We start from the raw sequence: 6,045 nt of genomic DNA on the forward strand, positions 1-6,045 counted from the left end.
AACCTCTTCTTGCATTTTTCTATACTCCTTTTGATTTTTTTTTCATAAAATAAAGAAAACAATAAACATGCATTAATTACAACAAACAACTAAATTTAAACACTAAAATAATAATAATATACCTTAAGCACTTGCCAAAAAAAAACACTTATCAATTAATTCACTTATCATGAAAATAGAAACACTTCAACCATTTGCTTACAAAGCATATTAAACACTTACCATGAATATAGAAACACATTAAGCACTTATCAATTAAGCACTTTATAATTTCATCTTATATATACTCAAACTAGTAAATCCAAACAAATAACACAATCATACATATTAAACTTAAACAAATAAGAAATTATATATATATATATATATATATATATATATATATATATATATATATATATATATATATATATATATATATATATATACTAATAAAAGAGTAGTATTTTTGTCAAATGTCATAATATTAGAACTCCTAATTAATATGATGCCACTTGTCATTCTATTAATTTTCTATTTTAAATTCATTAAACCTCCTAATTAATGTGATGTTATTTGTCAATCTATTTATTCTTTATTTTAAATTTTAAATTTTATATTATTATTTTCATTAGTCCACAAATAAAAATAGTCTAATATATATGATAAATTAATTCCACATATTTATTTGAATCAATAATTATAATTTTACATAACTAATAAAAAAATCTCTTAATTAATAATGTATTTAAAATTTTATATAAAATAATTGATTAATAATTTTGAATTTTTTACTATGAATATTTAATTAATTTTGTAACCGTGGTTTCCACGGGTTATAAACTAATATATATATATATATATATATATATATATATATATATATATATATATAGTGAAAACATTTGAACCTAACTCTCTCTCTCTCTCTCTCTCTCTATATATATATATATATATATATATATATATATATATACACATATATATATATATATATATATATATATGTATATATATATATATATATAGAGAGAGAGAGAGAGAGAGAGTTAGGTTCATATATTTTTACTATATATCGTGTGTCTGTATGATTGATTATGGACCAATCATTTTAGTTATTTTAAGAAAGTAATTAATGCATATTAAATGTTGAAGATGTAATTAATACCTATTATATCTTCAAACATGTAATATGCATTAATTAATTTCTTAAAATAACTAAAATGATTGGTCCATAATCAATCATACATGTACGCAATAGATAGTGAAAACAAAATAACCTAACCCTATATATATATAAGTCCAAAAAATCAGGAAACATACATTTGCCTATTTAAGAAAAAGACAAAAAACTTCAAAAATGGTCCTTGTGGTTTCATAAAATCTAAAGTTTGGTCCCTAATTTACAAAAACCTTACGGATTGTCCCTATGGTTTCAAAATTTTTAATATTTACTCATTCCATCTAACTCCGTCAGCTTTTTACCGTTAATTAAAGGGTATTTTTGTCATTTCAATAATTGGAGACCATTTATGAGGTTTTCTATTTTTCTTTTTTTAAAATGAAAAAAAATTTTTGAAGGGGTCTCTCTCTCGTGAAGAAAGGATATCATCAATTCTTAGCACCCTCACGTCATTTAGCAACCCCACAAACACCCCTAAAGACCGTTGTTGCTTGTATACTCCTTCCTTTTTTGTTTTCTGTCAATAACACAGCACCGAAGTGTGTGATTTTCCGGTGAAAACCAAGAGACGACAAGCTCTTTTCTTTTGCTCCTTCCCGTCAATAACAGATTCAAAAACACCCTGTTGTTTCTTGATCTGTCCCTGCATCTCTCGAAGCCACAACTTCAACGACAAGGCTTAACAACAAAAAGGGGAGCCACCAGAAAACTGACTCCCTATCTTCCTCGTTCTTCATGTCGAGCATCAACAGTCAAACACCCCCACTTGTTGCTGAACTGCTTTACTCCTCCTCCCCATCTATGCATACAACTTAAATCTCTCTCTTACACGCAACACTGGCTTTTAATCTTCATCATGTGGCAGTTCGAGTGTTCTTGGATTCCATGTTTACGAACAATGATTGTTGGTAATTGGTAAGAAAAGGTTGGGACTTGACCGAATTTTCTGAATTTTATGATGTTTTGGATTTCTTTGCTTGTACCCTTGAAACCCTTTGTCTGATACGTTCTAAATTTACGGAAATTGTTTCTGCTTATGGGGTACAACTTACAAGCATCTATTTTTTTCTACAAATTTCAAGATGCATTTAACCCAGATCAATTTTTGGACCTCTTTCGTGCTCGCAAGTTGTTTATTGAGATAAGAACAATGGAAATAAATTAAAATCAAATATGTTACACCTGTGATTGTTTATCAGAGAATAACAATCAACGTTTGGGATGTATGTGGTGTTGTTGCTTCAAGGGATTGATTTAATCATCTTCAGCTATTATTTGATCAAGAAAGCCCAACATCATTTGCAAAGACATTATCTCAATTAGATGCTAACAATGGTGGTCGATTCTCAATCCCGGTAGCGGTGGTGGACTTGTAGGGTGTAGATGGCGAGGTGTGGTGGAGATGTATCTCCGGTGGAGCTGGTGAAGACTTCATCATCTCCATCAGATACCAATACCGATGATGGACGATAGATTGATTTCCCTTAAATCGAACTTCAATTTTGACTTTTTCAGTCAAAAATTGTTCATGCGATGATTTCATATGAGAGAGAGGGCGGGACCCCTTTAAATTTCATTTTTTTCATTTAAAAAAATAGAAAACCTCAAAAATGGTCCCTGAGTATTCAAATGACGAAAATACCCCTCACTTAACGGTAGAAAGCTAACGGACTTAGTCAGAAGGACTAAATATTAAAAGTTTTGAAACCACATGGACGATCCGTGAGGTTTTTGTAAATTAGAGACCAAACTTTAGATTTTATGAAACCACAGGGACCATTTTTGAAGTTTTGTCTAAGAAAAAACGAGAAAGAACCCCCAAAACCGGAAAAACGCATCGCTATGAAATGCCACAGGAATACCACCCAAAATCTAAAGTCCAACGTCTATGGTGGTTCACTCAACGAAAAATAGCACCAAATCATAAAATCAAAACAAAAAACGCAAATCACTCAAAATTGCAACCATAATTAGAAACACAAGAGAAATAAGGACCTTTTGGGTCTTACCTATTGTCCTTTAGTGGCGACTAGAGACAGGTGGTATGTTGTTGGAGATCGTGGTGTTCGTATTTCTAGAAATTGAAACACAAAAAACTCAAAATTACACCTAAAATCCGTGAAATCAACAAAAGTTTAATGAATGAAGCAAATTATCGGTGAAAGGCGGTGAAACACCGGTAAAATCATGTCGGAGAAGGGATCATGGATTTAGAAAGTTTTGGGTTGGATTATTTTGTGCAACGTTGTGAATGACGAACTAGGGATACCAAAGTCATTGGAACCCTATGCCGACGACAAAATGTCGGTATAGGGATAATGAAAACGATGTCGTTTATACCCTCTCATAAAGAAAAAAATACCTTTATACCAACGAAAAGCCGTCGAGATAAAGTATACATGGATCACATGCCCTTTATACCGACGACATATCGTCGGGATAACTCTTTTACAAACGACACCGTTTTTTTTTTTTGCAACATGAATTACAAATAAATAGAAATTATATTCTGTAACTTATACCGACAACATGTCGTCGAAATAAATTTTCAGAAAACCGCAAAAACTTTATTCGTTCCCACCTAAATTATGGCGACAACATTTCACCAACATAGATATCCTGGTCAAAATAATTATTCAAAACATATACAAACGACATGTCGTCGGTATATAGCCTAAGTTGTAGAGACGACTGTTGTCGTCGACATAGAAGTCTTCGGCACAAGTGTGGATTCTCTTAGTGCTAGTGTCACGTCATTGATGTGTTACAAGGAAGCTACTCGACACGTTGCAGTAAACCCAGTTTATCATGAAAATAACAAATCATATCGAAATAGGTTGTTATTTCATTTTGAGTTTGTGAATAGTACTGAAATAAAGCTTTGTCCCATACGGTCTGAGTTTCACCTGCCGACATCTTCACTAAGCACTACAAGAAAAAAGGGTATCATAGACTGACATAATCATTCTTTGATGGTAAATACTCAGTCTCTGGTGAAACTTGGGGACTGATTTAGCTAGTCCCCAGCTAGTCCCTGAAATCTAGTCCTAGATAGTTGATTTTTTTATGTATGTGGGACTGAAAATCAGTCTCTAATACATCAAAGTATCAAAGACAGAAAATCGTAACGGGGTAGAAATGGAGGGGTTGAGCGGGTTGGACCAGAGGGGAGTAGAGGGTGTGGGGAAATTTAGGGTTTGTGGTGGAGATCTGGATACCAACTTGGATTGTGATATCACTTTCCGAACTGATATGTCTACCCTATGCCTGGGTTACAAGAAATCCAGTCTAGGATAATCCAAGTGGACACTTACGATTCTAGGCACATAAATCATAAGCTAATATGCTAGAGGATTCTGTGAAACTATGATGAAAAACGAGATGTTAAGTTCGTCCCTCCCTTTTGAAGAGGAAGAACTGTTTATATATTAAACGAGATTAGGGTTTCATTAGGGTTGGGTCGTCATTAGTTGCTTTGTAAGCAAGTCATGATAATCCGGATTTAATGAGAATTTAGGGTTACCAAAACTAACGAGTTTCGTTAGTTTTACCATAATGCCCCTTGGACTCCGCTAGGGGCGTTGACCCTAGACCCCGCCAAAGGGGCGCTGCCCCCGGACCCCCGACTAGTCGTCGAACCGGCTTCTAATTCGATCTTATACATGTGTGCACTCTGCACAACCCCGTACATATATTAGAGTACAAATTATGAAACCCCTTAGCTCACATGTTAGTTTCGGTTACTTAAAATGACATGGTGACACTAAAATCACCAACAGAGGGAATGGTGGGAGGAGAACAAAAGATAAGAGAGAGGTGTTGCGGGTTCAAGAAACCGTTGGAGGTTGTAAGCAAAGAAGGGAAATGGGAAGACATGTTGGGAGGGATCCTTAGGCAGGTTCAACAAGATCACAACTCCCTACACCTTGGGCTCGGCGGCTTCAACAAGTTCGACGAGAATGATTTTGTCCCCTAAGGCTCTTAGAGCTAAACGTTTGAAGTTTATATACAATAAATTGGGTGTTTGTGATCTTCACAATCCAACTTGAAGGGTAGTGTTGATATTGAATTTGAATTATTAGGGTTATCTTATTATTTACTTAGTCCACAAGTAATTATCTTTCCTTAGTTAAGTTAGGCTAACTCATATATAATCTTTCATTGCAAGCCAAATATTTTCAATGCATGAAAAAAAACCTTTAACCCTAAAACTGACAATTACACCCATTTTATTTATTAAACTTCGTTTTATTGCTTTATACTATGCTACAAACTTTCATAAAGGGAATGATTCGTATACAGCAAAATTTCTCTATACACAACAATTTGTGTTTTAAAATGTTGTATTGTACAACTTTGTTAAGCATGATTTTTACGGATAAAAATTGTTGTGTACGAATTACTTCCTTTCATAAATGGAAGAAATTTTCACAACATTAAAAAATATTAAACTTTAGTGGCGTAAGTTAAAATTCTTTTAAAGTAGTAAAACAAAACTGAAATTTGGTTATTATTGAAGAAAATGTTTTAAATATGTTGTCATGTTATTAGTCAAAAACATAAACATGTTACGGTTTACTTTGTTTCAATTAAATATAACAAAAATGAAGCTTGAATGTAAAACCATTTCAAAAAAGTTGAGCTATGTAGGTTAAACAAATCTTAAATTTTCTTAAGTTATTATTTCATGTCATTATCCTTATAAAAAACTACTAAAGTTAGCCACCGATTGCTATAATAGAAAATTTGTATTCATATAAGCTGATATAACAATAACCAAATAAGAATACTTTAAAGTTATAACATGTTATAATAAACAGATACATAAAAAATCTTCAATTGACTTTTTTTCTTTTGACTTTATAAGTTGATTCTTCATCTAC

Source organism: Lactuca serriola, chromosome 6, assembly GCF_051521515.1.
Source record: "Lactuca serriola cultivar US96UC23 chromosome 6, Lser_US96UC23_V15, whole genome shotgun sequence".
NCBI classification, from domain to species: Eukaryota; Viridiplantae; Streptophyta; class Magnoliopsida; order Asterales; family Asteraceae; genus Lactuca; species Lactuca serriola.